The sequence below is a fragment of the Dermacentor silvarum genome, chromosome 1, assembly GCF_013339745.2.
Source record: "Dermacentor silvarum isolate Dsil-2018 chromosome 1, BIME_Dsil_1.4, whole genome shotgun sequence".
NCBI lineage: Eukaryota > Metazoa > Arthropoda > Arachnida > Ixodida > Ixodidae > Dermacentor > Dermacentor silvarum.
In genome coordinates this window covers 156,997,686-157,006,167 of record NC_051154.1, presented here as the reverse complement: position 1 = coordinate 157,006,167, position 8,482 = coordinate 156,997,686, and the positions used below count along the sequence as shown (strand labels likewise).

At 45.9% G+C, this 8,482-nt stretch overlaps 1 long non-coding RNA gene across 1 annotated transcript; it reads left to right on the top strand.

Annotated features, from left to right (window-relative positions):
- Positions 1–387: 387 nt before the first annotated feature.
- Positions 388–3,295, top strand: LOC119450605 (uncharacterized). The gene is made up of 3 exons (XR_005191425.2): positions 388–1,174; positions 1,626–1,689; positions 1,864–3,295. It is a non-coding gene; the product is annotated as an uncharacterized LOC119450605 (long non-coding RNA).
- Positions 3,296–8,482: the final 5,187 nt, after the last annotated feature.

Below are 8,482 nucleotides of genomic sequence, written 5' to 3'. Positions count from 1 at the left end.
TTAATTTGTTTCTATAAAAATAAAGTAACAGAAAGAGAATGCACAAGGACATGTATCGCTACACAAAAAAAGCACTTCCGGCCCACAGCAAGTGTCGTCTGCTTGTGTCACAACGTGCTCCGGGTTCACGAGAGCTGCGCGGTCAGTGTTGGTCTCGAGCTTTCTTTTCACGAGCACCATGGTTCATCCTTGTTCCGTTGTGGGCTGCAAACGCAGCGACTGGCAGTATGTCAAGCTGCGACATCGTGTCCCTCTGCAAGGCAGCAGACGAGCGAAGTGGCTGCAGCGCATCGGACTTTCAGTATCCGATAGGCGCCTGGATCTGCGCGTTTGCGGTCGTCACTTTACACCGGATGATTACAACCACGATATCGTGCTAATGCAACGGTTTGGAGGCAGCACGAAGAATTTTCACCTCAGAGGCGAGGCCCTACCGTCTTTGTTCCTTCCCGTTGCAAAGGTAAGTCCACAAACAGGTCGTGTGCTGCTCGTCGGGCACGATTTCAGAACTATGCTCTTTGAGCACTACCGTACCGCTATCTATGTGTTCGGACTAGATAAAAATTTTGGAGAAGTCCACAGAGTATAGCGGCTGGCATGTTTCCTATACAATGAGCGCAAATAGACCTACCCTAGCAAATAATTGAGCTCGCGGCCTCCAGGTATAGTGCGACCGGACTGCTTGGTTCTAGCACGTCGATCGGCAAGAGCTCGGCGTTCTATAAATAATCGTAGTATCCGTCGTTCTGAGGGTGCACGGTCAAGCTTGTAATGTAGCTGTGACAGTGCATGTTATCGGCTTTCACGCACTTTTATCAAGCGCAATGCACGTGCAGAAAGCGAAACTAGACTGCGAATGCGCCGATACGAATGCAATCAGCACGGTGGGAAACATTGTTGTCCTTCATGTGCGTTTCGATGGGGACGAAATGCGAAAACACCCGTGTACTTAGATTTAGGAGCACGTTAAAGAACCCGAGGTGGTCCAAATTATTCCGGAGTCCCCACGGCGTGCCTCGTAATCAGATCATGGTTTTGACACGTAAAACCCCATAATCTAATTTTTTTATGTGTGTGCGCTGCCAAACAAGTTGCTGCTTTCTTGCAGGGTCATACACCACCTCGGGAAAGCGTGACAGATCGTGTCGATGTATTGAAAACCTCCGCCAGCCAGGTAAGTACTCTCAACTTATACAAGATATTACTGAAACAAGAGAACAGCAGATAAATGTACCGCATACAGGCGCTACATAATGCCTCACTCATATGCAGCTTCACACTGTGCAACAGGGTGGCCTAGGACAGGGCAGTTCAACGGATGTGGCTCTCAATAAATGTTTACTTTAGAGAAGCTAACTTCATATGCCAAAGTCATTTTCATAACACGTACCATAAGCATTTTGAACATCCTTAAACTGAATGGCTTGCAATTTGAAAGCAACACACCTTGCATGAAATTATTTTAATAACATAAAAAAATGCCAATTTCATCTATGAAATACATTGTGATGCATTTGATGCGTCGTAATGTATGATGCATGAAATGAAGTGTGATGTTTGAAATATGCATTTAAGAAGATACTGAACTTCCATGTATGCATTTATTCTTTGCCATCACATATTAGACAGCCACAAGAAAAACCACAAGAACAGTGGAAACCCAGACGACACCAGAATGCCAGTCTGTTGGTAAGCTGACCAAACAACTCAGAAACAGTGCACATTCTATGCACATTTGCAAAACAGGGCTTTATTGGCAGAATTTTCATGTCAGCAGAATAACAGATAATGTTCACTATGGATAAGAAATTAGGCACCTTTTCACTCAAAAAAGTTTTGCTAACCCAAGCGGTTTTAATCCAGCCACGCAGGTGCAAATGACCATGAAAATCATGGTTTCCACAGCGACACAGACGAAGCATCCCTCCACCACACAAAGTGCAGTGCTGAATCAGCGTGAAGCTGCATGCCCTGAAGCCCAAAGAGACACTGCAATACAAGTCACCCCACTACCATTGCTCCCAGCAGACTTCAGACCTCTCCGTGGTTCAACGCCTGTGCCAATGGAGATGGATGACTCTTGTGCAGGTGATGAAGACAAGCCAGCAGCTCAAGAAGACACCAGCTATGTGCCATCATTCAGCGAGAGCTTCTTCAGGTATCTTGTGCATTAAAATACAGTAGACTCACAACAAAATAAATCTCTCACAATTTTTCATAACAGTGCATGAGTGAACCCCAGAATGCTAATCGTATTAACAAAATCTGAGAACAAACTACACAAAAGGTTTACATAAGAACTGGACAAATGCAATTATTATAGAAAAACATCACAATACAAACGGACAAGCGCGAGAGCATATCAGCAAAGGTCAGGAACTTTACAAACATACTAATTCAAAAAGAACAGAAGCGAGAAAACGTTAAATGGAAAGCAAAGATTGCAATTATAATTTAATGACTGCCTTCCGATAGCTTATTGAGCGAGTATTTCGTGCAGGGTGTGTCAACATATACCAATGGTTTAATTTTATCATGTACAGAATTCCATAATGACGTGCCAGAGAAGACAGCAGTTCATTTGCCATGCTTTGTTCAAATGGCAGGGTAGAAGCAAGTTATTGTTGTAGAAAACCTGGAAATGTTAGTAATCTTGAGATTGTTTGGACAAGCCAAGTAAAGATATGAATTTTTTTTTTACTTTGGAGATAAAAAGTGATAGCTTCTGTTTAAACAGCGCTGTGTGTGGCTTTTTTCGTTTGTCCCTTTCCCTCACGATGTTTTTTTTTTTTTAAACATGAACTACCAACATATCCAACTCTTTACCCTTCATAGCCCTCATAGACGCTATATGATACTCAAGCTGTGATAGGGGGCTAGAGTGACTGCAACTTAGAGTGCCATATGTGTGGAAACAACTATAGATGCGAAAAGGCAGCAGAATTCTCTTGAGAAGCATGTGGCTAAACTCTGTTTCATACACAGGAGGCGAGGCAGACAGCTTTTAGATGGCATGTCTTGCAACGAGCAAAATGGTAGCAAACTAACTGGTGCCACCATGCATCGTACAATTCCAAATAGACATATGAGCACCCAAGTACTGACTTGTTTTTTGATGCCATTTGGTATGGCCCGTATACTTTGGGAATGTCAACGCCCTGAAGAAGGACCAAGAGGAAGGGGGAAGATAACAGCAGGACCCTCTGAAGCGGGGCGCCTCGATAAGAGATGGCAAGCCGCCCTCCTCAGCGAGGCACCCGAGGACCAGGAGTGGGCCGTCCAGCGGGCCAGGGCCATTGCCGAGGATCTGGAAAGATTTTTCTCCGGCGATGGACCCCTGGTAGCCTAGCCCCGGGCACCAACAGCCATAACCGCTGGACAAATAAAGTTTATTCCTATCCTATCCTACTGAGTTGTAGCGAATGGAGGCGGAAGACATCATAGCCAAAACCGAAACCCAATTGGACTGAGTGAATGCACTGGTCACAGTAAGGAGAAAAGATGGGAGATTGAGAGTGCGGATGGATCCGCGTCATGTCAATGAGTGCATTAAAAGGGGGCAGTTCTACCGTTCCAAGCAAAGAGGACACTGAAGCAGAATTAGCAGGTGCCAGCTTTTTCACCAAGTTAGACGCCAACCAAGGTTTCTCTCAGATTCCCCTGGACAACTGTGCCTCGAAAGTGGGCACCTTCAGCACACTGTTCGCCAGGTACTGCTTTCTTTCACTTCCATTTGGTATAAGCGCCACCCCAGAACCATTTCACATGACCATAAGCCAAGTGCTAGGTAACCTGCAGGACATCCATGTGTATGTATATATATATATTGACGTCCTAGTGTGTGGCGCAACTAAGCAAGAGTGTGATGCTCGGCTCCGTGCTTGGTGCAATCCAAGATGCAGTCCTCACTTTACACTGAGAAGTGCGTATATATAGTGGGGTTGGTGAAGTTGAATTCCTCGCTGACCCGATTTCCAGGAATGCGAATAGGCCGTACAAGTTTGATTCATTCCGTCTCCAACTTGCCTATGGCCACATGCAAGGAGGATGTTCAGAGGCTCTTGCTATCAGCTAGTTCAGAAAATGTCACCTCAACCTCTCAGACTGCGCTAACTGGTCAAACAAGAAAGGGAGTTAGAATGGAACGAGGCTGGCAAGAAATAGTGGCGGGAATCAGTGTGTAATGCTTAAGTCGTTTTATGCATTGAAGCATAAAAGTAACTGGAATGCCAGTGGATTTCTCCGCAAAGTTCGGGAAATAATATCTCGAAACTGGTGTCATCCTGACAACTTGTTTCAAGTGGATCCGGATTGAGAACTCCATGGCTAGGATTTGTAAATAGCAATATGGGCCATAAGGTAATTAGTTAAAAACTTAATTAGGGAATTTGTTTAGTTAGTGAAATATGCAATTTAATTTTTTTTGTGCAAGTAATGTCCGCCTCTTCGAGTAGACCCGCTCATGAAGTATGATTGTGCTAACTGCCACAGGCGACCTTTAAAAATTTTTGAAAGTGTTCGCTGAACCATCCAGTAAATGAGAAATTTTACCCGGAAGACTGCAACCTGTGGCAAGGTTATCTGAACTCAACCTCTTGCTTTGTGCTTGTTTTGTTCTTTCTTAGAACGGAAGATCCATCAGCTGTGTTCCACATCTAGGCCAGCAGACTGCCCCACGAGCAACACATGACCCAAGACTATATATTGTCCTTGCAAATAAATTGCGCCTTTTTTGGTCCATGCTATGAAGTGTGTCGCGTCAGTCCTTTGCAACCACATGACGGCCTCATGAGGATACGTGTGGGCACCTCATTGACTCTGGCTGCTCGGGCCACGTAGACAGGTGGTGCTCAGGCATCCCCTGCATCCTGCGCTTTCTGTCGCACAGCTGCTACGGAGGGAACACTAGACTGCATCTCTCAGAAGCTGTCCGGGCCTTCAGACAGTCCATGCGTGCCATCTACGTAGCCTGGGCCAACAACTCGGCCGTCCGCCTGACTTTTGCCAATGGACACACGGTCCTTTGTTTATGTTTATGCCACTCCTGCATGTAACCCTGGAAAGAGGCCTTATTATGTTCATGAATTTATGCCGCAGGGCGTACTTGCACAATAAAAAAAGTGTTGAGACACTCCCGCAACACACTAACACCCGTCTGGTGAAATGTGCCCCACTCTGTTCCGAGCAGGCAAGCGAAGAGAACTACTTGGCTAATTCAGTCAGGCAGCCACCTTTCCTTGGGGCAGCATCAAAGACTTGACCAAGCCAAGGGCCAGCATTTGTTGCAGCTTCCAGATAACCTGTACGGGCAAATCGAGAAGAAAAATATTAATCATTGAACTAGTTCAGGCCTCGTGACTACAATCAAAGCACTCGCCAACTGTGCACAAACCATATTTGTTGCCAAGCGGCTAGTGGGTGTTTGCATGTGGTGCCAATTTCTGAGTTAGGTTTGAAAGAAAATTGTGTAGCTACATGTAACTATGAGGGAGAGCTTTGGCACATCTACAGAATCCTGTAGCAAAGTGAAGGAAAGGTTTGATGGAAACTCAAGTACTTTAGAACATGATCGTTCATCTATCTGGTTCTGATGGCAAAGTAGTATATCTCTATGCTGCCAAAAAGGACTCCTTATTCCATAAAGTGATGTGAAAGGAACATCACATTTATGAATGCACCATTGATGGCACAAACAATCTGCTATTAAATTTCTGCCAATTATCTGATAAACTCGGTCATACCTGAACGTGCTTACAGAGGTGGATATCTGAAGCCGACGTATTCGGCCGACGGGAACTGTCTCCTGATGGCGGATACGACGCATGCAGGTAACACGACCCTGTTGCGTCTCCCCAGCCTCTTCCAAATCCACCGTGTAAAGAGGCGGTACGCTAAAAAGCGATACTTCCTGGCAAAGAGCATAAAGTGGTGCGGTCAAGGTTGCAATCGGAGTCCGCTAACTGTAGTCCGCAAGTTCCAGATATACTGTAACCCTAACATTACCTGTGAACTTCTCCTTCAACCGCCACACCGTTCTCCTGCAGCTCCCAATACAATGCGCCTAGTACCGCGGGGCTAAGGCAGACGCTCCTGAACTCTTCATGTTGCGTAATGCAACCGTCCGGACTTTCCTCAACCACTTGTGCCACGTCACGGCAACACACTTGCTCAAGGGGCGTTGGCATGCGCTCGCAAAGCCCACAATCGCACCTGCATCATCCAGATTCATCGGAGGCGGTCGTTATCATATATACCACACATTCATCGCGAAATAACCTAGAGAGCATGTCAATCAAATCGGTTAGAACGCGATCGAACGTAAATGCAGAAATAGTAAAGTGCACGCGGTACAACTTGAATTATTTTCCCCGTAACAAGCTGGACAGCTCCAATTTCTGTGTTTACGCTTACCGGTGATCGTTGTTGTCGTCGGGGTCATCAGGAGAATCCGGCGAGTCTGGCGGTGGCGAATCGTTGCTGCCGTCGTCAGCGTGGAGCGGATTGCGAAAAGGTGTGTCGCTATAAGGGTCAAAACCCATCTCTTCGCTCATCCGGCGCAACCGCTCCTCAAGCTCCGGGTCCATGACGCGACTAATCGTCGAACAGAACGCACGCTGCTTGGCTTTCGATGGGGATCGACGGCCGAGAGGTCGGAGTCGGAGAGGCTTCGCGTGTTCTTCTACCGGAAGTGATCGCGCGACGTCACATCGTGACGCATGAGCCAGTGAAGGCGGAGCTTAGCCCCGGTCGAGCCCCGATCGCTCGGCGAACGAGTTGAGGAGGAAAAGCATGATTAGGGAGGAGGGTAACTTGTAATCGCTTGTAGTTCTCTTAATACGTGACGCTTCACTTAAATTGTGGTGTGAATGTTCTACTATAGCTGTACCCTACACGCCTACAAAATTTGTCCGAACCGTTTCAGGGACCCTTTAAGTGCGACTTTAGCTACTCTCGCCTAGCAAGCAAGATGGCCCACTGCTATGGCAGCCTCACCGACTTTGCCGATTTCGCCGGACGTGGTCATGATATTACGGAGGATGTGGCATACCGATACGCTTTTTCTATTTTCTTTTTTTTCTTTTTTTTTATCGTCCGCGCGGGTTCAAAACACATAACACACACACATTCTCGCTACGCACAAACACCGCACTTTTTCAGCAATAAAACCAAACAAAGTCGGGACGGCAACACACACAACCGCAGTGGCTACGAGAACTTATGTGAACTTGTGGCCAGACGAGTTTGAGTAAAGCGCTAAAACCAAATAGTTCTTTTTATTTTACTCAGCAGAATGCGCGTGCAAGCATTGCAACATTTATATCCGCATTATATACTCTGCTGCAAAAATTTTTTTTTACGATTGAACTGATCGTACACGTAAATTATTTACGTATCATCGACGCCAGACGACATACTTGACCCGAAAAGTACTACTTTCGAAAGTGATACTTCAGTGTCCTTTTTGAAGTACACTCCTGAAACTTTCCTAACACTTGTACTCAGTGTTGCCAGGTCCGACGAGGCAGCGTAGCCAAAAGCTAGAGAAGTTGTAGCCCAAATGCAGCCAAACACAAAATGTGAAAAAAAGTTTGTAGCCAAATATAGCCATTTTAATTTGCAGTTTTATTTGTGTATACATTTTCACATTCGACTACGGCAATCCTTTTTTTGCACAACTCGTAACAATGTCCGTGCCGCCGTGACGGTCGGCCCTTTACATCAAGAACAGCGACATGATGCTTGCACAGAACACTGTTTGGTTGGGCCCGGAAGCTCTTAAGTTCCAGCGAATCACTGCAGAGGGCGAAATCAGTGCTTTTATTTAAGACAGATAGTACTAAGTTATTATTTTTAGGTGTTTACAGTAATACTAACTACGAACTCAGCTTTTTAGCTGTCGTGAACGCAAAATAATGTTTAGCATCATCGCTCTTTCACGTCATTTTTGCCTACGGCGTAGAAGTTCAGCTGTCCAGCGATCTGCGACGTGCTCACGGCTTTTTTATGAGCTAAAACAAGTCTTGCGCGCTATGATGCTTCGTGCTCTTTGTCTCATCATCCTATCTTGTTTTCTCGTTTTTTTCCCGTTAGCTTGGCCCGGATTAGCTGGCACATGCTCTATATACTGTCCATTTACATCAACCTGGCTGCAATCTTAGGTCTCTATGACGGCAAGAACATGCGTTAAAATAAATGACAGACAACAGATGCCACTCGTTGTCTGAATTGGTGTAATGGAAGCTTTAAAAGATTACTGCGCAAAACGGCACACCAGTGTAAGAAGCGCGCAGTCGTATTCGGCGACCAGCACGTCCCGAACGTAACTCGCTCGAAATGGCAAAAGCCGCGACGGCGCACACAAGGAAAGGTAAACAACAAATTGAGAACAGTGGTTATGCTGTGAAAACCGGTTACTGTGACAAAGCAAATCATGTTGATGTGCTAATAAAGTTTTGGAATAGGGGCCCCCAAAGTTTGGCGC